At 40.8% G+C, this 25480-nt stretch overlaps 1 long non-coding RNA gene across 2 annotated transcripts; it reads left to right on the plus strand.

The window, feature by feature from the left end:
• The first annotated feature begins 385 nt into the window (after nucleotides 1-385).
• On the plus strand, nucleotides 386-23033 carry LOC311426848. Of its 2 annotated transcripts, XR_014687082.1 has the most exons (6): nucleotides 2928-3096; nucleotides 4873-5060; nucleotides 9350-9472; nucleotides 10929-11034; nucleotides 21922-22055; nucleotides 22652-23033. It is a non-coding gene; the product is annotated as an uncharacterized lncRNA (long non-coding RNA). The 2 variants fall into 2 exon arrangements; XR_014687081.1 differs by lacking the exons at nucleotides 2928-3096; nucleotides 9350-9472; nucleotides 10929-11034 and adding an exon at nucleotides 386-414 and having other exon boundaries at nucleotides 21973-22055.
• The last annotated feature ends 2447 nt before the right edge of the window (nucleotides 23034-25480 follow it).

Below are 25480 nucleotides of genomic sequence, written 5' to 3' on the forward strand. Positions count from 1 at the left end.
AGCTACTGCATGAAGTCTCTGCAAACAATTGCAGTTTTGTATAAGTTTTCTGTAATTTTATATTGCTGGGATTTCTAGAGGCACTTGCAGAAGATTCTAGGATGTTTTTTCTCCCACAGCCCCATCTCAGTGTACTGATTTTCAAACCTCTACCTCACAGGCTTCTGATCTTTAACTGTTCTTTGTCTCTGCAGAGCACAATGCTTCTTAGTCATTAATAAACAGTAAAATTTGTAGCCTTTGTGACTTCCATGCAACAAACAAGTACATCATAGTTGGTAGATCATGGCCCCTAAATTTTAGACCTGACAATAATGACAGTATTATATATGTGGTGACCCTGCTAGCAGATGGGACCCTCATCATGCATGCCTTTTAGAGGAAGTGTTCAGCTGACTACCTGAAGTAATTAATGTATGCGTTACATATATACACAAGGTGCAATTTGATTTAAAATATATTTATTTTATTTCAATGCAGTTTAATTTAGTTTAGTTAGATTAGTTTTTGTCCTTTCCTTGATTGCTGGTCCTTGCTCTGCTGAAAGATTCTCGAAAAGGATGAGAGCTTTGAAGTTTGCAGCGTGTAATGATGCAAGCCATGAAGTTCTGGCATGCTTCTGTGTCCTGCTTTTTGGCTACTGAATACAATGGGATGGTTTGTTGCCTGTAAAACTTGTGTCTCAGCACTCAAAATAGTGATTATTCTTGGCACTGCAGTCTATCTAGCCATAGCTGAAATGTGTTTTGTTTGTTTGTCCTCGTGCCATTGCTTACTAAAGCTTGATAGCTACAGGGAAAAACAATAGGTTTCAGATTAGACCTCACTCCGCACAAGTTTAATGTAGCTCTTATGGAAAGCAGATATTACACTTTCTGTCTGTGAGTTAGAAGCCGAAGTAGTGCTATCTTTATTTATTTGCTTCTTGCAGCCACTGAAGAAATGACTCATCTCCAGTAAACAAAAGCCCAAAGACATGCAAGCTTGACAATCATACTGTGCTGCAGTGTTATTTTAGCATGAACACTACTTTATACTGCAAAGGCAATTGGGTCACGCTCTCATGCACAGCTCATTAAGTACTATTCTGACCAGAAAATGCCAGAATCAAATGCTTGAACTCTACAGGTTGCCCTACGCACGCAGACAAGATGCAAATCTGCATCTATTCATATCTCAACTGAAAGGAAATGGGCAAAAAAAAAAAATATAGTTTGTCTGCCTTAAAGCATTTTTAAGGGAAGATAAAGCTCCAGTGTAGACTGTAGGGCATAACAGATGTTAAAACCAAACCCACAATTTCAGACCTCAGTTTTACTACTCCATAGTAGTTCCTGGTCAGAAATGCATGTCTTATGTGCTGAGAATTGTCTGTATTAAAAACTGCTTAATGTCTGATAATTCTTCTGTGTGTATCCAAAAGGTTGTACTTAAAGTGTGTAAATAAATCACAGAATTTTCACAGAATCACAGAATTTTCTAGGTTGGAAGAGACCTCAAGGTCATCGAGTCCAACCTCCAACCTAACGCTAACAGCCCTCCACTAAACCATATCCCTAAGCTCTACATCTAAACGTCTTTTGAAGACTTCCAAGGATGGTGACTCCACCACTTCCCTGGGCAGCCTGTTCCAGTAAAGAACAGACCTGAGTTGAAGGTAGTCAGTTTATGAAAGAGCAGAGATTTCATGCACGTGCTTGTATTAAAGTGTTTTAAATGCAGAGAATTTCACTACCTTCTTATTAAAATGTTGGTCTAATCATGGGCCTTTGAACGGTGATCACAATTTCAAAAATAACGCTTCACAAAGTTTAAGCAGCAAAAAGAGAATGAAAAGTGATGCCAGCATTTAAAATGGCATGCGTTCCTTGGGGCTGAAAATTGAAGAGGTGGTGGAGATGTGCGTCCCTGCCAGCTGGGAGAAGCATGTTCAGGTGCATAGCTCCATGGCTGCTCTCCCTGCTTCCTCATTCCCCTTTCCCAATAGAGGATGTTGTCCTCATCCACAGTATTTCAAGGTTGCTTCTTCTCCTGAGAGACAGCAGCACAAGGAGGTGAAATATTGCATACCTATTCCCATGGCCTCCTGATAGTTTTTGTGTGACAAGGTTGCGACAAATGGGAGCTGAACTTTCCCCAGTCTGCTACCACCTGAGCACAGCTGTGCAGGGACAGCTCGGAGCTTCATGTTCACCTCTGTTCACCTGCAGGATGCATCTATCCAGCTGCCTGCAGGGTGGTGAGACACTCAGCCTGATACCTCTGTGTTGAAGCTGGGCCAGTCACATGGCATACATGAGGATGCTGCCACCTGACAGGCTTCAGCTGGACGGGACCATGCAGCTCCTGCATGGCCCTGCTAACCCCCCAGGCTCCCATGGCAAAGGACCTGCTTGGCCCTCCCTGGCTCTCTGCTGTTTTACTCCTCTTACAATTTACCTTTTCCAACATCCCCCTGCTCTTTTGCAGTGTGACTGCTTTTCTTGTCTTCCTGTCCTTCCACCTGTCCTGTTCAGTTGTGCAGATGCAGACAGCTTACCTGCAGTATCTGACACTTCGTACACAGCATCAGAATATCCATTACTTCATGCCTAGCTGTGATGTCTGTCCCCTATGCATCTTTGTGATGAGGAAAATTAAGCAATCTCTGAAGAGAAATGGATATTTACAATTTTGTTTGGTGTTTCAGTAGCCTACCCTCTTCCCATAGTGCTGCTTTAGAGGAGACAAATTACCTGGGGATGGAATTAAAACTCCTCTGCTGTAAGGTGGAGTTGAAAGTACAGGAGAGCGGTATGTCTACATTGTGCCAGAGGGCTCCATCCTTTTTCTCAAAGTCACTGGGCCAGTGTTGATCTGCTTTTGGGCTGGCTTTCCAGCAGGGGTTTCCAGCAAGACCTTTGTGGAGGCACAAGGAGTATTTCTGCAGAAATGCAGAACTAGAAGGCCATGTCTCCAAACAGGAGGCAGCTGGTCAGTGACTTCTCTTCTGATGGGCACTGAGAACATTGGGGCACAGGGTTTTTAGCAAGCAGGACCAGGAAGTACATGCAAAAGACTGCAAGGTACCAAGACATGCAAGGTACTTAGTAAGAGGTCAGTAATGATAGTTCTAATTCATGCTGTATAAATTGTTCAGCTCATGTGCTCATGTTGACAGCTTGTTTTGAAACAACAAGGTTTTATTTTTAAGTAGAATCAGTAAATTACATCTTGGTCATTTGTTTGGTACTGCTTTCTACAACCTTGCTGCAGCATTTTAGGATTAGGTTTAACATACTATGGAATATATTGCCTGGAAAATTTCTGCATAAGAGGTAACTTTTGCCCCTGCATAGTGTAACGGGCTCCACATCCAGCATGCTGAAGCGTCTGTTTTCAGACAGAGACCTGTTGCACATAGGAGATAGAACTTTTTTCCTCCTACAAGGACAGGGTCCTGCTTCACAAATAGGGATCCTGCTCACTTGAAAGTAACACAGTGCAGAGCTTAAGTCTTGTGACCATATGTCCTCTATTCACAGTGCTTCTAAGTTTACTAAATTCCAGGATAGGAAAGTGAAGGAAATTCTAATTATCCAACAAGTTTAGCTATGACCTTGCACAGTGTTCCTTTTCCAGCCGCGTTTCTCTGTAAAACAGAAATGTGAAAATAGCTTTTACCACCAGATGGCATTTAAGGCTTGTTTTTTTTTTTTTTAAATGCGCTGAAAACCAGCCCTGAAAACTGCTTATCTAGGCAGAATAATAGATTTCTAAACTAGTTTTATTCTTCTCCTCACACAGCCTAGGCTTGGGCACGCAACCAAGTTAATGACACAGAGGCATAAAAGCAGTGCTGTAAAGCTGACTTGAATGAGTTGTGGAAGCCAGCCTTGCACTCCTTTGTAGTCTTACTCCTTGGCCATCTTCACCAAGGTTTTCTTAAAGAGCTGAGCAAAGCAGTGCATAACAAAAATAGCAAATCTTAGCTTTGTTGAATCAACTGTTGTTGGAGACAGACAACAACACCAGCTTGTTGCTGTCCCTTGAGATAATGTGATTTAAGGGCTGCTAGCACAGTGGTAGATCAAGGCTTACCTGTTGTCTCTGTGGTAATTGGGACCCTAGAGAGAGTGAGTCACCCACCTGTGTCTGAGATAGTCAGCATCTTTGTACCCTTCTCCTTAAGAATTGCTGCCAGTGAGAAATATCTGTGCCTAGTACCATACAGTGAACAGACAGCTTAACATAGGCACCCAAGATGCTCAGTTTTGGATCCTCTTCTTAGAACTTGTTATTGGTGTGAGTTGAAGAGGAACAAATAAGGTTGCCTCTTTCCTGCTGTGCAAGTGACTGCTTTGCCTGCATTTTCTCGTTACGCCCTGATCAGCTCATCCCCAAAGGCACACCTGTGTACAGAGCTGTAGCAGTGTCATCATCTGCCAACATACAGGGGCAGGTCACAGAAGCAACACCAACCTCAGCTCCTGGCTTAGGTGCTAACCCTTGTTACACATTTTGTAAAAGCTATTCCACTTTGCTCCAGTGGCATAAAGCTGCCAAACATCTGATATCTTCACTTAGTCATTACCAATAAATTTGCTCAGCTGCAAAGGCAAAAATTTTATTTCAGGCAAAGTGTTACAGTGGTAAATGTAGATTGTTCTCTGAGGAGAGCAGTGCTCAGTCCCAGGGGTTCACAGGGAGATCCCAGAATGAAGAGCATCCACTGCTAATGATGCCAAAATTATTGTAGCTTGCTTCCTCTGGGATGCTAGAGTCAGCTCTAAATACTTTTCTACTGGCATAACCATCAAGGTGGATTTGTTAGCTTGTGTCATGCCCTGTTGTCGGTGAAGCAGCAGGACAGATTTCTCTTTCTCTTTTTAGGGCAAGGTATTACAGTGCTCCGTGTCTGTGGTGTGCTTGCACCCAAGGAAGATGCCCTCCCACTCTTTCCACATACCAATTCTCAGTCCCAACTCCATCTGCTCCATCTACACTTCTCCACCAGGTCTGCTGATGCTCCTCCTGCTCCTCACCCTGGCCTCTGCAAATCCTGGGCCAACAAGAGCTGGGTAAGGACATAAGCACATGGTTTGCCTGCATACTGTGCACACCCCTGCCTGTAGCACGTCCCAGAAGTCAAGATGACTGCAGTTGTTATGTCAAGAGAAACAGTCACATGGGCCAAAAAGCTAAGAAGCCAAAAACCTGCCTGTGATTGAGTTGTCATGTATGCCTGGGTGGAAAGCGTGCCCACCTCTCCATGACGCAGATCACATGGTGAACATGCGGGTGTTCCACCTAGCTGATCTGCCGTACTTAAGCTATAGCTGTGCAAGTTGCAGTTTTCCCATCTCCTCCATGCAGCATCATACTACAGGCTGCATAATTTTTAAGTTCTTGTTTTGATTAAAAACCAAAAGTAACACAGCAATACTGGGCAGAGTGCAGATGTGAACTTCAAATGCAAATGTAGACAAATTGGTGACAGTAGGCTCCCTTCAAAACTTGTTTTCTTGCAAATACATTCCTTTTTACCTGGGTTATTGTGACAGAAAACAAATAAACAAACAAAAATCTAGAAGAGGGTTTGTGGAATAAACAGAAAGGTCCTTATCACCAGATTAATTAAACTGGCAGCTTTGTTCCCCAGGCTCATATTTCATGAGAAATTCTATAGGTTTATTATGAGTTAATTAACAAATAACTGGGGGGTTGATCAGGAAACTGCTGTAGGCATTTGTAGCCATGAAGGGAGGTATGTAAGCTTCCATATTGCGATGCATTAAGCTGAAATTCTAATTAAGAGCAAATCAGGTGTGAATTTTTAAAATAAGTGTGCTGTATGAATTACCTGATAGTCCACAGGAATTTTCTTGTATTTAGATAGTCTCAGCAGTTTTATTTTCTGTATATGAGTCAAACTGGACGTAATCTAGTTAAAACGCAGAACAACTATTTCTCAATATACAGTATCAATTATTAGAGAATAAAATGAGATCCATATGAAATTCAATGTCCAGGCTGTCAGCAGTTTTGATATGAAGCCAAATTTTTAACTTTTGCATTTCTTTGAGCTGAGACATAGGCAACACATCTGATTTTTATCTAGTATGTACTTTTTTTTTTTTTTTTTTCCTTGCAAAAATTACTATCTTTTCTATTCTGGGGTAAAGTAACATTTCAGATTGCAGGTTTTTAGCTCTTCATCATTCTCAGCAGCCTCTTGAGTCTGATTCATTCCTCACATCCAGAACAGCCTCCATCTCTTTGGAAGGGAACAAAAGTTGTGTCAAATAAGCAATGTTCAACATGATATCCTGTTTCTAGTTACGCCCCTATGATTCTCCTGTGGCTTCTTCTCTGGTGGTTGGTGTGCACTGGAGGAAAGCATTTGGACTGTAGTTTATTCAAAGTTTTCCCTCTGGAATAGAGTCTTTCAGTACAATCTTTAAAATTATATTTGTGAGGGCAACAGATGAGGTTCAGCTCACCTCTGAAGATGTCTCTGAAAAACAAGAATGGAGGTGTAGCAGGGGATATGATACCATGGTTTTAGAGGGATCGTTTTGCATTGTGGTGAAACTCATGGCTTTCTTTTCCCAACACCCTGCTTAGCTGGTTTCCCAAACATCAATATACCACAGAAATTAGTATTTCAAGTTGTCAGTTCACAGGCAGATGTTCTACCTTTCCCTCAGAGGAGGCACTATGTTCTTGCTGTTAGAAGAGCATTGCAAGTAAACAGGAATGTGTCTGTGTTCCAAAGCAGAAAGGTTAGCATTGAAAATTTCCCAAGACCATGGGTTCAAGGCATTTCTCAGATCAAACCTTTTCTCTCTTCCTCATAAGCTGTAACAATGGTTTCTTTCCCCTGATACTTTTCTTGCAAACCAGTTGCTTCCAAACCTTTGGTTTAATCGAACCCTTATCTTTAAGTGGTATTTCTTGGATTTTTTTTTTTTTTTTTTTTTTTTTTTTGATTGTAGTGGGATCCATTGCACCAGAACTTCATAATCCTGGTTAAATCTTTCTTTGACATTCTGTTCTTTTGGTGACATACAGGGGAGATATAGAGCAACAGAGGCTTGTGGTAAATGGAAACTGTACAAATCTATTACATCAGGTAATGAATATTCCATATGTAGATTTATTTATTTGTTTGTTTGTTTGTTTTAGTACTTAAACTAGTTATGGTTCTCCTGAAAATATGTACAGTGCAGTAGCTCACAGTGGCAATTTCACTAGCCTCCAAGCTCACAGGAAGGGGAATGTAACAACTGTGTCCGAGGATGACACAGGAATATATAGGAGAAAGTTAAAAGGCTCCCCCAGTGGTCATGGCCTTTTTTCCCCAGTTTTCCATTACAGAATTACCAGATATTCCTGTTTTCTTAAAATGATCTTGATAACGAATAACCTATACTGCTTGTTTTCTATTGTGTTGTTCTCTTAAACCTTCATTACAATTTATGTATGCATACTCACGTGCACATGAGTCTACCACAAAATTTCTGTGAAGATCCCTAACAGTTAAAAAAGTATTACAGCTGCTGTTACTATCTCTGAATTTTATTTTGTTATCACTTTTTGGACTTGTTCAAACCCCAGAGCTCCAATTTGCAAGGACAGTTTTTGAAGGCGTATGTTTGCTCGCAGACTGGCTACAAGTGAGACCAAAAGAAAACCAGGATTCTCACCATTACTGGTGTGTTTGATAGCTGATACAACTGCTGAATTAGTGATGATGAAACAACTTTGAAAAAGTACCAAAACTGAATCAAGACCTAAAATATACATGATGCTAACAACTTTTTGTTTTTGTTTTTGTTTTTCCCTCACTCTTCCTTGATTCTTCTGGTCCCTGCTGCTAGTTTTAAGTGGGTCAAATGTTTCAGCAACCCCTTTTTTCACTACAAATGGATCACAAACACATCTAAAAGTTGCTATTCATATCTGTAACAATGCTCCTAACCCCACTACTCACGTCAGGAATGTTGTAGCATAAAAGTGTAATGCTATTCATTGTCATGTCTCTATTCAAGTGATTTCTTAGTCATTAACTAGTCCCAGCATCATAATCTGGGGGAAAACTTCTACATTTTGCTCTGACTAATGAGAAGGTTTAGGGGAGAATTCTGTTACTACATTGCACATACAAAATAATTGCCTGCTCCCTCAGGAATATACTAATAGCTTTTCAGCTAAAAAAAATCTCGTCCTATGCTAGTTTATTTTTTTTAAGATATTTGAATAGGAAGTGTCTGTGTTTTCCAGAATAGCCATTAGGGACAGAGGTACAAAAGCATTGCTTTACTCTTTGGGCAATTTCAAATATGAAACTGGTAAGAATTAGGAAGTTTTTTCAACAGCTATAGTGTACCAAGAAAAGAAATAGATTTTCAAATCATTAAAACTCACAGAGGGCCAGATGGCTGCCAAACAGGCCACTGGCAGCAAAGGTCTGAGACTTTGTTTAATGAATCTCCAGAGAAATCTGGACAAATTCACAGCACACTTTTTATTTTTATTTATTTATTTTTTCTTAATAATCAAGTCCTTCAGCCCACTCTGTGTTGCTGGGTGGTGAAGCTTTCTTTTACCATGTTGATCCTTTATCTCTTCTTAGTCTTGTGGTGCCTGACAGGGCTGTGTGTAGGAGCTAGAGGTGGACTGCCAGGCCAGACTGCAGGTGGTGACAACTGAGGGGAAGAACCTTCTCCAAACTCCTCAGAGCTGATATCTGGGGGTAGAGGCTTGTCTGTTTGAAAGTCATTGTCAGCAATCAAGAATCTGGCCCTCAAGCCTTGGTCTGGTGAGTGAAAAATGAGCCTGAGGCTGGCTGATGGGAAGAAGAGGGTGCAGATGGAACGTGGCTTCTTCTGGGGTCAGATCCTTGGTGACACTGGCACTAAAAGAAGGCAAGAAATGTTCTTTAGGGGACTCTGGCTACTCTTTGGTCCTCCTGCAAACTAAGCAGAAGGAGCAGGAGAAAGTATTAGTGCAGTAACTGGCTACAGCTTGGGGGAAGTTGCCACCTTCCCCACCACTATGTGGTTTGGTCACAGCTAGCGTAAGAAAGAGCACGAGTTTCCTGCCCAAGACTGAGATCCTCCACACTGACCTTGGCCCAGGAAGGTGCCTGCAAAGAAAGGCAGTCCCTCTTGCAGTGGCATTGGGGCAGCTGGCACAGCAGGCCGAGGCTACAGTTGCAGTGGTGGCTGCATCCTGCTGGGCCCCAGCCCTCAGCCCAGGCACAGCAGTCTGGCTGCCTCTTGCTTGTACAGCAGGGCAGTGTTTGAGGATTCAAATGGGCTGCTGAGATGTGCTGTCTCTCAGAGGAAAATATGTTGCTTTTCAGAGCTGCAAGACCTTAGCTGTATGGCAATGTGCAGGATCCAGAAGGACAGAAGGCTGAAGGTTGCCTGATGTTGCTAGAAGGTTGCCTGATGGGAAGAAGTAAATGAGATTCGAGCACTGCAAGGTTGTGTGGCTGGCCTTTGAAAGTGTCTGGTTCCACTTTCTTCATCCCTGTCTAACACAAGCTTTTAACTGAATAACTGTACTTTTCCCTAATTTTTTTAACTGCAAAACACTACAGATATAACCAATAACTGGCTTTAAATGATTAACATAGTCTCATACACATATACTCCAGTTCTTCCAGGGATGAAAAAAGATTTCTTTTAGCTGCAATCCATATCCTTTAGTGACAGATTTAAGATAGAGCTAACCGTTGCTGCTAGCTAGGTATCACACTCACACAGCCAAGCCACTTCTGAGACCCCAAGCTAGTTTCTGTCAACAGTGCTAGCATTTTGTAAATGAACTTGCTTGCTAGAAACCAGAATATAAACTGCTAATTCAGGACTGACTGCACAGTGCAGATAAAGCTTCAGAGGCACATTTTACAGAATATCCACTGCACATGGGCAACAGACACCTTTGCCTTTCAGTTGCTTCTCTAATCAAATGAGAAAACCCTCCCTAAAATGTTGGAGATGTGTGACAGACAGTGGGTCTGTCTTCTTTTTTTGCCTACTAGTTTAAGCAGTCTTTGAATTTTTTTCCTTTTCTGTAAAACAGAAGATTGAGTTATCAGTGTGCAGAGTTGATATATAAATGTGGTAATGGTCATGGATGTATCACATTCAGAGTTTCCCTGTAAATAGCACAGAAACTTCATTAGTGTATGAAAGAAGGTGCCCCATCTGTAAGTACACAATATTTCTTAAGATACTTCTGTGACACCTGACTACAGTGGCTGGAAATGTTATCACTTCAGGCTGTTCAGAAAGACCCTTCTATTCTATGAAGTGTTGGCAGACTGCACTGTAAGAACATGGTGCAGGCAGCATGATTTTCCAAGATGACTTGAGTTTGCTTGGTGCATCTAGGGTATCTTCAGCCCCGGGGCTGTGACTGGTAAGACCCAGTGGGACCAAAGCAATTCTAATAGGGTCGCAGCAGGGAGTGTCATTTGATAGTTGGTCTTGTATATTCAATTCTAGCTAGAAAATCTGTGAGACACTGATTGAAAGAGAAAAAAGAAGACTGGGGCAGGAGGTAAATGAAAAATAAGGTTGATATTTCTATAATCAACGTGCAAAGATTTCATTGATCACAAGAAATCTGGTCTGTAGAAAAGATCAATTTCCCTGAAACACCCAACAGATGCAGAAAATTGGCAAAAACCCGACAAAAACAATCTGTGAAAGAACTCATTGCTGATGAGTTAAGGTGTCCATAGCTGAAAGAAGTATGCGCTACACAGGTAAGACATGGCCTGTCACTGCACACCTAGTGCAATCCCACACACCCAGTGCAAACTATTCTGTATGTTCCAAGTCTCACTGAAAACATTTGTCTCCATTGCTTAAAATTCCAGCTTGAGATTGTTTTTGATTTTGTTTGGTTTTGTGTTCAAAATAAAAATGCAGGGCATCTTGGAATCCAGCTTTGCTATGAGAAGCTGCAAATCATTAGTGCTCAGTGCTCCATGATGTGATGAGTGCCTAACCCGTCTTGTAAGTCACCACAGTAATGGTACGTGTCAGTGGTCCGTAAGTTCTGTGTTCTTTCCTACATCTAAGAAGATGACCGGTAAGTTTGTGAGTAAAAGACTTCATAGACGTCCTGGAAAAATCTGATCAAGCAGATGTCTACAAAGCTCTTTCCCCCAGTGACTTCTCTGTGAAATCCTTTTAAATAAGCATTTTTAAATTGAGACCCCTGCAGCATTCCTTATATGATGTTTCCCCATGGAATTTGGTAAGGCAGCATCTGCATTTTTCTGAGAAGGTTTTCAGGTGAAGTGAACCATAAGATTGCTCCCAAATAAACATTCATCTTTACCTAGAAATGGGCTCATTACTCAGCAGGTCACACATTCATTACTGGCTTTTGTCTCAAGAGCTTGCAGAGTCACCTGGCGTTTCGTCTAAGTGTTTTAGCATTGGCAAAATTGGGTATTAATGATTGCCCCTAATATGGCCACATTGTAAGGTTTGATTTGAATGCCACAGAATAACTGGGCCATCTAGAGTTGACCTGCCTGAAAATGTCAGCCCAGCGTGTGACTATTGAGAGAGTTAGGTACTGAGGTTCTGATTAGTCATTTTATGACTCTGTTCCTAAATCCATCCATTCAGCCGTTTTTTTGGCCTCAGGCCAACGCCAGCTGCTCAGGCTGGGAACTGCCTTCTCTGAGGAAGACCAAAGAAAATGCTGGTTTGTGCTGAGTCTGTTTGAACCAAAGACCAGCAGGGGAGATTTTCTTCCAATCACAGGTGAATTCGAGGCTACAGATGACAGGTAGGCCACTGCTGTAGCTTATAATGACTCTCGCTAAATTCTCAGTTGCCTAGTTTAATTGTAACTTAAATTAAGATGTTGTACAAAGAGGGTTCCAAATGTAGGTCTCTTCCTTTCTTAAAATAATCCTTAAAAAGCAGTCAGATGCCTAAAATCTTGTGATGTGGTAAAACCTCTTTCTGTCAAGCCATGACAGGTACTAATGGGCTATATGGTATTTGAATGCAAATCTGACTCCAGCTCCAACATTAGCACGATGCTGTCTGTTGAGGAAGCCGTCACTGAAGTCATCACTGTTACTCAGAAGTGTAGAGCACACTTGGATGAACATAGAGATCACATTTATAAATTAAGTGGTTACCGAGTGTGATGAAATATTTCAGAAAACTATGATGCTCTGCACCTTTGAGCACTAATACCCATAGAGTCTGTGTGTGACCATAGGGTCATAGGACAATTCACGTTGGAAGAGTCCTGAGGTCCTTAGTGTAACATCCTACTCAGAATAGGGTCAGCAATGAGGCCACGCCAGGTTATGCAGAACTTTTCCCACTTCTTTCCACGTGCATCTGTCTGTGAGAGCAGGGTTTTGTTCAGCTCAGCCTTGGCTTTGATCCTTGCCCGTGCCTTCTTCCCTCCTGCCCAATCTGGGGATCCTGTGCAGATGTTACACTTAACAAGACATTCTCCTAATTTTGCACTGACCAGTTGAATATATTTATTAGCACAACACTGGAAGGCACAATTCAATTTGCCTCTGTGCTCATTCATACCTGTTTAGCTATGCTCAGTTCATCCTCAGGTTTGATAATTGCCTCACCAGCTTTCTTCAGGTTTAGATACGATCTTGCAGAGCAGCTTTCAATTTCTGCATAAAAAAAAAAAAAATAGAAAAATGTACGGTATTTCTTGCTATGTAGCTGTCATTTTAATATGAACGTCTCAGAAGAAATATATATATTTTTATACAGCATAATTATAATTCTGAGCTGCACACTAGTGGCAAGTCTGGAGCAATTGGCTTGACAGCTCTTTCACATGTGTATTTTTTTTTTTTTATATTCCCAAGTGCAGTCTTCTAGTTTATTCTCTGTGTGATCTCTCTGTGTGATCAGAGGTGTCTATTGTGGATACCACAGTCCAGCTTGGCAGTTGATTACAAGGCTGCCTGAATTCAATACCCTATTTCCACCAGAGCCTGCCACATCATTAATTTTGATTGGAAAGATCTTAAAACAGATGGTTTTATAGTTTGGGGGCCTTCAAAGAGCTATCTCAATTTTTTTAAGCTACAGACGATACATCTTTAACACAATACCAGCAGAAAAATTTCTAAATCAACAACAGTCCTTCCTGTCAGAACAGGAATTGATCTGCATGCAGACTGAGCTCTGCACAGAAGCATCCTGGATGTGCTCAAAGCCCACTTCAAAGCAAGGAGCTCAGCTTCTGGCCCAGTGCAAATGTTACAATGCAAAAAGTTACCCATACAAGAAGTTAGGAGAAAGCAGTCAGATAACTTATTTTGCCTGTTCTTCAGCTTCTGTATACCGAGCACACTCTCCTCTTGGTCTGAAAGTATGACTCAGACCTATGTGAGGAAATATTTCAAGATCCTCATGAGTCTTAATCATTATCCTCCACCAGATGTCAGGGAGTTTTCAAAGTTTTTTTTAGAGGAAAAACTCAGTTCTTATCTATCCGCTCAGGGCTAATTAAAATATGATCTGGACAAGACCAAAATACACCTAGAATGACTTAGTGCAAGAAGAAAATGCAGGATGCCTTCTATAAAACATTTACCTCTCTGCAGACCATAAACACCGAGAGTTGATGTGGCCATCCTCTTGTGCAGGACCTTTATCAAGCCATCCCTTTCTCTCTGTGTTTATATAAAGAATGTCTTTAAATGATGTCATCACGCTGAACACCTACAGGCCCTGCAAGGTTTCTTCGGACCACTGCAGCACCGAGCTGCCTGTGCCATTTCCTGTTAGGCTGGTGGCTAATGCGACGTTGCTGCATGGGGTTGCAGGCTGGTGTAGGGAGGTGTGGTGGGTTGCACTTGCTATGGAACTATTGAATATGGCCTTTTGTCACCACGCCCTGAGGCCATAAACTGTAGAAACACCACCCTGTAAAAAAAAAAAAAAAAAAAAAAAAAAAGTAAAATAAATGAAATTTTAAAAACTACAGAAACGATTACAGTTAAATTAAGCAATTAAAATAATAATGATAAAAAAGGCTAAAAAAATCATCTAGAGGAATTGGGTTGAACAGCAGGGTCTGAATGCCATGTTTTTTTCCTAATCTGAGTTAAGAAGAATTTTTTTTTGTCTTTGCTCATTTGTAAGAAGTAAAACATGATATATTTCACTACTCACTATATATGGGTACCTGAGAAACTTAATAGAAATCCTTACATAAAATCCAGCTTCCACTAGCATTTAAATAACAATATGAAGTGGAAACAATCTCTGTTATTCCATATGGTGAGTAAAAAAGAACCATAAATCATACAAAATTCAAGCTGAAACCTAATTCTAGTGACTAAGATAATTGTTTCCAAAAGAAACCCATATATAATACGTATATAACCGATAACCGAAATGTAACTAATCATTTTCAAAACCTGTACATTTTAGAGATTCCTTTTTCCCCTCTTATCTTTTTCACCAATGCCATCACAAAGTTATCACCTGGGCCAGCAGAGGAGGTAGCACCGAAGCAAAAATGTGAAATGAATTCGTAAGCAGATACTGTGATAAAATGTAATTATGTTATATAAAAAATATATTTATTTGGAGACATTCATATTAAAGTGACAGCTACATGCCAAGAAATATACTACATTTTTCTAAATGCTTTTCTATGTGGAAAATGAAAGTTACTGTGCAAGATCTTATCTAAACCTGAAGAAAACAGGCTCAATTTCAGACTAGCTGACAAATGTGTGTAGCTGTTTTCCATTTTGCTCTGTAGAATTGCAAGATCCTGATACAAAAGAGCAAAAATGAAAGATAATGAAAGATGTGGGGTAAACCAGTGAAAAGACCAGGCCTTCTTCTTTGCAGTCTGACTGATCAAATTCAATTCTTTCTCCCTGATCCTTCATGTGGTGTTTATTTCAATCTTAAAGACATCAGTTGCTAAACCCAAAGAGTTCACAGGGCAAAGAGTGAGTAAATTATGTCTTCATCTGTAGAAGTTATAAGTTATATTACATTATGTGAAGCTAAAATCTTAACTACAATAGCTGACAAAATCATAGTATTTCCTCAGGGTATTTCTTTGGCTAAGTAAATTTTTTTGTTTGTTTGTTTGTTTGTTTGTTTTCACATAATAATAAAAGGATTTAGAAAGTGTTTTCCAAGGCGATAATGACTATTTGGAATTTGCATTTTCCTTTTGAATTGTCTTTTCAGTGGAACCTCACAAATATCTTACCAATATACTGCCAATGATTTCTCCTGGGGGAAGGTTCTCTGCTGTGTATACTGCCAGTATGCATTTGTTTGTGTTTGTCTCTTTAGAGAACTAAAACCAAACAGACCAATTTCAAGCATAGTTTGATGACTGAGAATGCCTGAATATCAATAAATAATGGTCTGATTTAGTTTTATTGTCGTAGCACCTGAGGAAAGAAGCAGATATACAAAGCCAACACTAATAACTTATGAACAGTTAGTCTGCTGTGAACATTTGGATGCATTCAAGAAATACGATGAACATGATGAATGTGAAGAATATGATGAACATGATAATCCTCAGCTCTCAGAAGCTGTGTCCAAACACCACTTGATTCCTTAAAACTTGCCTGCTTGTTCAGTAAATTAATTGTATTCAGCTTTAAAATATATATTAAGATCTGCTTCAGGTACAGGAGGCAGCAGGTCTTCAAAGGTGCCTTACTCAGGGAGGGAAGTATCATAATGAAAAAAAAATCAGCTCCTCTCCACTGCCAAGTGCTTTTCACCAGGTGGGTTTGCAACCCAGGAAGATGAGGTGTTGGTCAGATGGAGGATTAAAAAGACTGATTTCCCATCAATAATGGCAAGGCCACCACCAACATTTCCTGTTCCAAGGGTATAGCTTATCCGTATCCTGTTCCATGTCTACTCTAGAATGACTATATTAATGGTGATTTCTGGTGCTTGATCAGTTGTTTTCACATGGAGCTTTAACTACAATGATGCCATACTTAAACCTACACGGAAATGTTTTAATGCCGACCTGAACTGTCACAACTTTTTAACTCCTTCCCTGACTAAAATAATTAATAAAATAAAATGACACCAAAAAGTCATTCACAGCCAAATTCAGAAGTGAAGTATCTTATGATGAAAAAAAAAATAGAGTTATTTGAACAGATATTTGTCTTTCAGCCATTTGAAATAACAGTTTAGATGCACTGAATACCAGCCTCCTTCCTTCTCCCAAACACAAAATGTATTGGTTTCTTTTAAATTTCAAAATGTGTCTTCCAACCACATGTCTTAAGAAAGTTAGTGGCAGGTGGTGAGAAAGAAACAGAAGTTTTAAATGTGCTTCAGTGTTTTTGCTGCTGATTGTGCAGGCTTGGAGCTCATTCACCCCAATTCAGCAAAATAAACAAAAACTATTTCTATGACCCCCAAGCAATCAAATAAATGTTGAATGTTTGTGTAGGAACATAAGTCTTTCTTGCAGCTTGAAATAAAAACATATTAACTACTAGTTAAAACAAACAAACAAACAAAAATAAACAAAACCACTTTGATCATAGCTGTGATTACAACTATGTTAGTAACTGAGCTGGAATCAGGAACTCAAAATGTTAGCACAACAGTCAGCTGTCTCTGTTCTTATCTCTGAGGCTTTGCCTTTATCAGGTATGGGACAAGACACAACGAGTCTCAATAAGGTAAGTTAGCCTGACATGGTCATCTCATTTGAAAAATAAGTAAAATTGAGGGATTTGAGTAGAGACTTCTACTAGCTGTGTAGTTTGAAAACAATTACTACTAAAGAACAGCGTTCGTATAAAAGATGCAGATCACTTTCCATTCCCATCATCTCTTGTAGTAAAAGGTATCTGAAATGTCAAGAACTGGTTTCATTTAAAGGGCTGTTGGAGAGGTTTATCAAAGAACTGTCTCTTGTTAGCTACTCCCTGGAGTGGTTGATGCTGGGAGTTTTTGGAGGAAAAGCTGGGGAGGCACCTGATGTATCCTATCAACTGAGGCAAGATGAGCTTGCAGAGAGTGTGCAAGAGAATAACAGAGAGAGAAAATGTAGCTCTGCTGCTGGTGACAATTCTCTTTTACTCCCAGCTTCACTGCAAGCAAAATGCAGGTACGAAACATGTAATCCTGTAGGACTTTCTGTGATCCCACAAGCCTAAATGGAGCTTTTAAACTCACTTGTTTTATGGACTGATGGGTCACAGGCTTCCAACCATCGGTTGAAAGATACAGACCAGAGCAGGCCCAGAAGAGAAAAACAAAAGCGACATGAAAAAGAAAATCATCAGTGCAGAGGAGAGTGACCTCCCACCCTGTTGAAGACACAGCTATATCCACAGGAGCCGGCAGCATCTTACTGACCCCCGTAGCCATTTCTGGGCAGTTTTGTTTGGTCACTGAGGCCACACAGGCCTGGGAGCCCCCAGGCTGGCACAGGCCACATGGGTCTCCAGATCTTGAGGCCCAGTCACCTCTCCAGAGTGCACCTGGTACACCTCCACCACATTTTACATGCATGCCTCAGCATGGTACATAAGCCCCACAGCATCCTCAGCAAGGCTAGTAGAAAGGGGACGGCAGTGATGGGGCAGCATGGAGGCAGCACCTCTCACTGGCCTCTGCTGGATGAGGACCATACCCCACATGTTCACTTTCTGGTTTAGTACTGTGCATGCTAGTCTGGCCAGTAGTCATGACATGGCTTTTCAGCTCCCAAAGGTGATATTGGAGAGATGTACAACTGTGCAGACTCTGCTGGAGGTTCATTTTTGGCAGAGTAATCTAGTTACATCACAGGCTGATCCATATACTTGGAAAACAACAACAGCAACAACAAATGTACTCTGAGATGCACCCAAGTTGTGTACAGAAGGGATCTGGTCCAGAGCTGAGCCAGGCAGCAGGTGGTTCAGCAACCCAGCTTGGTGCCTCGCACTCCCTTTTTCAGGAGCATAAATATTTCCAGTGAATCCAAGGGGTCAGCATCCAGGATAACAGATATGTGACACTTCATTCATACGTCCTCCTGGCGTATTCACATAACTGTACATGTATATCATAAAAGGGAAAAATGGAGTCTCTCTATTTTGCCCACCAAGGAATAGCTATATTTCAACATACAGTTTTGGTCTATAGATTTTCCCATGTTGTAATTACCTTATTTGATGAATATGAACTCATGTTTTGGCTTAGATTAATTTTTTGATATCTATCTGAAACATTTTTGCTCTTTGTTTAAAAATAGTCATGTACCAGTGGATTTTGGTTCATACATACATCTTGAAGTACTGGCTCCTTCAACCTTATCCAAGTATCAGCTAAAATAAATGGACTGAAAAGCCTAATGCCATTACAGTTAAGAGATGATCTCACTTTGTATCTCTTAGCTCATTCTCTTTAAGTCAGCCTTGAGGGAAGAAGGGTGGGAGATTTTGGACCCTTGCCAGGGTTCCTATTAAAGACCAATTTGCTTTTCATTATTTAACAGACAATGTGGAAAATACAAATACCACTGGGATAAAAAATGGTTTATGTAAGTAGCAGTGGGAAAACTCTGTGGTAAACCAGAGGTGGGATTAATCCCTCAACAGTGAGTAATCACTGCTGAGTCAGAGTGAGGTCTCCGTGGGTGCAGAGCATGTCCATGAGGAGCTGAGGTTTTCTGCTCCCCAGCAGTGGTCACTACAGTCAGGAAGGACCTACACGAGACATGAACCCTTCATGCGCTGGAGCCTACGAGGAAGATAAGGACTAATAAAAACAATTTAGATGCCATGAGTAAAGGGATTGCTTTAATTTCTAATTAAAAACTGACCAAGCGATCTGTGTAATTAGAATTATCCTTGGTTAGCGTATTATTTGGGTTAAAATACATTACATGGAAGGCCTGAAAAAAAAAAAAAAAAAAAAAAAAGAAATCTTCACTACACATTCATTGTAAAAAGCCAGATAACCAATTCAAGAGGGCTATTAAGCCAGGAGAAATATTAGCTAGAGAAATAGACCTATTTCTAATGCTCAATTAAGATAGTGCCACTTGATATCTCGTTTTAAGGGTGTACAACATGAGGACGGATTTAACACACTATTTACCAGTGAAGCTATTCTCTTTATGGAACCTGCAGCTTACGTCTTCAAGTCGCACCTTGTTTTTCCAGCTTTTCTGGGAAGGCCACTTAAATAGAAGATGAGAGGGATATCAGTTCTGAATCTTTTCCCTACATACTAATACCAAGGAAAACAAAAGGGATGTTGAATGCACAGAGTGTGCGCCGAGGTTTGTGAAGAGAAATCCTCTCCTTTAAGATATTCCATTTGTAACCTTCTGTCTCACGAGTTGTCCCCTGAAATCAAAAGAAGCAAAAGACACTTCATGATCCTGAAGCACTAGCAGATCACTAATCGTCTAGTTGTTCCCTGTTCTTCCAAACAATCCTGAATGTCTCCCACTGCAGCAGTGACTTGGACCTGCCAGAAAGGGGAGATCATGTTTCCACTTTTTTTTTTTTTTTTTTTTTTTTTTTTTCTTTCCCCGCTGGCCGCCTGTGCTTGCCCCTGCCTTGCACTGTCATACCGGGTCCTTCTCTGAGATGGGTCATCACCCCAGCTCAGCAGGGACTGATAGGGCTGACAGCCAGGTGAGTGGCACAGAGAGGAGTCCAGAGCACGAAGAAGGCAGAAGGAGGAGGAGGCAGAGGAGGAGAGGACATGGTGGAGAGCTGTGTGACTCCAGCCTCAGCCACAAGCATCTTCTGACAGCTCAGCAGAGGAGCCACATGTTTAGGGAGAGCAAAAGACTGCTTGTTTCCCAGCTTCTTTTATTTTTAGAGGAGAATGAAACAAATAGCTTTAAACCCTCCCTTCCCCTGTCTCCACCATCATGAGGAGATGATGAGGAGATGAATAAAACCCACCCGTCAGCCTTGTTTGTGCTCCCAGCACCTCGCCTCGAATGATTTGGGGACTCTGAAATTCTCTGGCAGAGTGCCAGTGCTCGTATTGCTTTCTGCTCCTGAGGCTCACCCTTTCTTGAGGGGAAATGGTGAAAATAAACCACACTACAGATTCCAGTCAGATGTTCCCTTTTAAATACGGACTTGACAAATAATCAGTATCAATGCACATCAGTGACCACATTGTTCAGGATTGCATTTGGGAGTGCTTTCCAATTAAAAGCAAATCGCTGAAAGAGACTTTCAAATTGGTTTCATTGAAGAAGAAGAAATGAAGGGAAGCTACTTGAGATCTGACAATAGCTGAAGTGATTTGTAAGCATGAAGCACACTAGATAACATTTAATTAACAGCAGCAAAAATAGAACATCGCTTTGAATTTACGTAAGTTCTCTTGTTCCATGTATGCGCAATGCCCTTTCTTTAAGATTCTCTTCTCACAAGACTGTATTTACCCTCCCTTTCTAAAGATACTACTTCAGTCACAAGTTGGGCAGCATTTCCCATGCTTTCTTTTCAGAGGTTTTGTACTCACTTGTCGGGTTTGCCTCAGGTTGTATATTCCAAAAATCTCAATCCAGAATCATTTTCCTTAAAGCTGTGAAAGTAACTGTGTAGTGGAAATGACAAATAATTCTTATATTTATTTTGGCTGTGCAGAAGATACTTAAGACTGCTGCTGAATTTGAAATATCTCTATGGTGTAGCCAAGTGATTTCTCCAGAGCACCCACAACTCAGGTGATGATCAGGGGTCCTCTGATCTATAGAGCCACAGAGGCAGGGTTTTGGCAACCAATCCATTTGGGATGTCTGCTTCAGGGAGGTCTGAACCACACAGTTCCTGGGCAATGCTCCTCCCTATGACCAGCAAGAATGTCCTGACGCTGCAGATGGCTCCAGTCATGGAGGTCATTCAGTGATCGGTCTGGAGGCGGTCTTAGCTCAGAGGATACCTCCTTTGTGATCTTGTTATTAAGAGCTAAACAATGCTACGTTTTTTATGATGGCAGTTTTAAAGTGAGTGGGATATTTTGATGATGGGGTCTCATGCATCTGTGCAGTAATATAATTGTTGTCCTGGGTTATGATGAACCGGCCTTGCCTTTTCTCATTGATTTTCCTTTTGCATTGGATGCAGTGCAGACTCCAAAGTCTACTTGACTTTGATGTGTCCTCTATAAAGTATGAAAATATTCACTTGCCAGAACTTTTTTCTCCTGCTTTGCTTTTCCCTGCGAAGACAGTAAGAACAACTCTCCAAGCTGAGAGACAGGAACAAATTCTGATGGATCATGTTCCCGAATTAAGCTGGTTTGGAATAAGAACAAGAAACAGACACAGGGGAAAATCTCCAATGATTCAGTTTATCCCATTCTTCATCTTAGACTGATTGAGCCAAACCGCACTTCCACTGCATTTCCAGCTCCTCAGAAATATTTTCATTGTCAAATTGTACATTTGACTGAATGTAGAGATTGACAGCTCAGATGAGCTGAGAATGAGTTTTTTTTTCTTTTTTTTTCTTTTTTTTTTTTCTTTTTAGTCCCCATTATCTGTTTTTAACCAACCAAATGACGATAGTAAACATACAGAAATTTCCATGTTTTGTGAAGATTCTATTTCTAACATTAAAAAACAACAAACAAACAAAACAACTGTGTTTGCTCAGGTAGGGCTGATACTGCTGTAGTGACAAATGGATCAGTAAAAACAATCTCCCTCCCAAGACAGCTACATGTTTTGATTTAATGAGATGCTAAACACTTGCATCAGCTGCATTAAGAATGGACTGTGTTACATGGGGATAGCTCTGTGAGGCTTTCCAGATTTATCTCTTCTCTGTCTTTTATTTTGAGAATTTGATTTTCTCTGCCTCTAAATTGGTCTTTTTATACCTTTCAACATCTTCTCTACTTAAAGGAACCCTGTTTACTTTAACAGGAGTCTGTTTTAACTAGCAATGCCAGTGATACTGTTTTTCTTCCCTCAAAGTTCCAGCTCAGCCCGGGAGCTTCCAGCAGCATGCAGACATGTGATCTTTCATACAATAAGAAACTGCCTACATGTTCCCTGAGGTAAGGCTGAAGCTTGACTGATTAAAGAATCAGAGATCCCATTTGGTTGGCTTTTTGTTTGTGACACTTCATTTTGCCTTCCAATTTATTGTTATAAACAGTGGGACTGAAGTAGGATTTGATTTAAATCTAATTAAATTATGGCAATGATGGAAACACTTTATTGATTCCTTTTGCCTAGAAAAAAAAAGAGAAAAAAAAAAAAAGAAAATAAAAATGAAAAAAAAAAAAAAAAGAAGAAGACATTTCCAATCCAAAATATTTCCAAATATTCTATTTTCCAAAAATAGAAACTGGGGGCTGTGTTCAGACTTCCTCCAAGAGGTACCCAGTTTAAAGCTCAATTTATTGCAGAACCTAATTTGAGAGGGATTAAAGCCAAGAGGTACTTAGAAATGTTGCTCAATTTGTTATATCTTGTGGTATTCTCACAGAAGCCACAGCAAAAACTGTAACTGCTTGCTGTGGTATCTGCTGATGTAGTTCTTGGGCCACAAAACTCAGAGGAGGTGTATCTTTTCCTTGTGAATACAGACTTCCTAGTTGCATGTGAAACCTTCTCAGCAATGTTATTTTTTTTCTCCCTGCACCCCCAGCTCTGTACTTAAGAGGTTTTTGGGATATGCAAAATCCCCATCAAGGTACTTCTGATGTCAGGAGACATCTGGTTTGGCTTGCAGTGCCACCAGCACCTCATGCAGGCTGTGGCATTGCGCACCTCCAGCTCCTGTTGGGCTGGGCACCTCATACAACTTCTCACCACAACAACAGCACACAGGGAAGAGGACCAGCAAGGCAGGATCAGCCAAGGGTCTCAACAAGTTCCCTCATCAGGATAATCAAAGCTCTGACATCTGAATGAGATGTCAGAAGGAGTCATCATCACCCATCTTTTACGCCTGAGCTCAGCCAGCTCTGCTGTGCTGCAGGCATTTGACTGTATCTGTCAGTTAATTAAAGCTGAGTTTTCCTAAGACAGAATAATTGTTCTTCAGGCAAATTATTATGATCTTTTATCACCTGCTATTGTGATGATTCTGTAATCTTTATTTTTATTGTGTGATAAATACTCAGTCATAACCTTTACAATTTCCTCAGGTTGTTTTGATGGCTGAACTTTACATGACGTTTTACCTAAATATACAATATAATACCAGGAATGTGCAATGGTCAGTGGGTCCCCGCGGACAGATGTGGATGACAGGACAGCTTCTGCTGCTCTCTCACACAAAGGAGAGCCCTCATAAGTACCTACTTCCCACCAGCAGTGTGAAGTACCCGGGCAGGACATCTCCCATGGGAGAGGAGCTGACATCACCCTCACTCAATAACAGTTTGCTCAGACTCCCCAGGAGCATTCAGGAGTGGGAGGCTGTGATGCTATTGTCTGTGACCCACCATGGGCTCCAGGAGCACAAGTGTGGCAGAGCTGGGGACGTGTCATCAGGAAAAGAGGAGAGCTGTGCATCTGCACTCATGCCTGTGAGCTTGGAGGTCAGAAGAAATGTATCCTCCAGCTCTGTGTGTCCCAGCTTCCAGTGCTGGGTGACACTGAGGAGAACCCTTCTGCTTTTGGGAAACCTCTGCTGCCAGCCTGGGGGAGGAACTGTCCATGGTGGGACATCTGTGAACAACATGTCCTGCATGAAAGGAGCATTACGCACTTGACTTGAAGGACACACTTAGGTCCTTCAAAGTGCTGTGTGAGTCCCCCTGGGGGGCACTGAATAGAGAGGAAAGGCAAATTGTGGTTATAAAACTGTCTGCTTTCATGTTGAGGGGCAAAGTTATAAAAAAACTATTAGTCAACACTGTAATTGATGGTTTGATGGTAATTTGCAGCAGCACGGTACCATGAATATCAATTTTATTCAAAAGAACAGATAATGAAAACTTCATTTTGTAGTGACTCACGTGTAATACACTGCATTTCCTTTAATAGGAAATGATGTGCGTACAAAATCCATAGTTGCTATGATTAGTTGTTGCTGATCTTTAAAGATAAGAAGCAATGTGGAGAAAAAAAAAAAGTGAAAACTGTGTCAATTTATCAACAAGAAAGTTACTCAGATACCAGAAGTAATGAGGCTCTGAATAAAAATGACTATAATGAATCACTTCCTTGAAGTATAATTTAGCTTGTGTTTAGAACTGAGTAAGTACAGCTTTGAGATCCTAAGAAGTGTGCATTTCATGAAAGAAAGTGAAATTTCTTTATGCTCTTAAAAACGAGTTTGGTCTCTGTTACATAATTAGTGCCACATATATTCATTCCAGTGTGTGACAGCAGAGTTCAGCGCCTTTTACACCTTCTGTGCACAAAATCACATGGGCAGAGGTAGAGGTAGCATAAAATCTGCTTGACGTGCAAAATCAGTGCAGTGTGTTGGCCCTGAAGACATATTTCAAATTTTCAGGACTAGACTTTCAGTGGGAAGGAGGTTATATGATCAAGCACCTAATTCATTGTGCAAATCTACTTTCCCTGCTATTCAGCCTCATTCCCAACTACAAATCACACTCCACACGATCAGTCCCCCACTGAGCAGGAAAAAGCAGGAAAGCAGGACATGGTTTCATCGAATCAATGTTAGAAGAACAGACAGGAGACATTTCAAAAGTCATTCAGACCACCATTCAGAAAGACTGCACATGTCTTTGTCTGAGCACTTATTTCCATTGTCAGTCATGAAAGATAAAATCAACGTTAGTTTAGCAGAACAATTCTAACTTGAAAGGACTATTATGTATTATTGCAGGGAGTTGTACATTACGACAAACAAATCCCTGAATTTTTGTCACTGCTTCAAGAACAAAGAATCTAATTTTGGGAACAGAGGTCATCTCACCAGGCAAGAAACCACTGAAATGTCTTCCTAAATTACAGTTCTGCAGATTTTTTTTACCTCCAAAAGCAGCATTTCTAACTTCAATAAAATATTTCTACTGACACCTTACTTATCAAGAATAACTTCTAATTTCTGAAGTTTTCTTGCTGTCACGGTCCCAAGGAGCTTGAACGAGTCTCTATCCACGTATGTTACCTGCTCTTGGCATGAGTTCTCTATCGGTAGGTCCCATAATAATGTTTTCCATTCCATCACTGGAAAATTTGACAAAAGTTATTTCAGCTGACCGATCCTTTCATGTTACTACAGAAATGTAGGAGTTAATTTATTTGCTGCATCTCTCTGTTTTTCAAGGTTAAGATTCCAATAGGAGCGGCTGATTTTTCTCTTTTCATGTAACTAACATCTTTTAACCCTTTGCAGTTCTTGTGGTGCTGAAGATTTTTTCAGTAATTGCTAACCCATTGATTCAAGTTCAGCAGTTTTCTTTCTAATTCTAGCAAGGTGCTTCTATGCTGTGAGGTGCTGACATGGTACCATTTCACCTTTTACACCCTTCTCTAAGGGAAAGTCAGT

This window comes from Aythya ferina (genome assembly GCF_964211825.1).
Source record: "Aythya ferina genome assembly, chromosome: Z".
Lineage (NCBI taxonomy): Eukaryota > Metazoa > Chordata > Aves > Anseriformes > Anatidae > Aythya > Aythya ferina.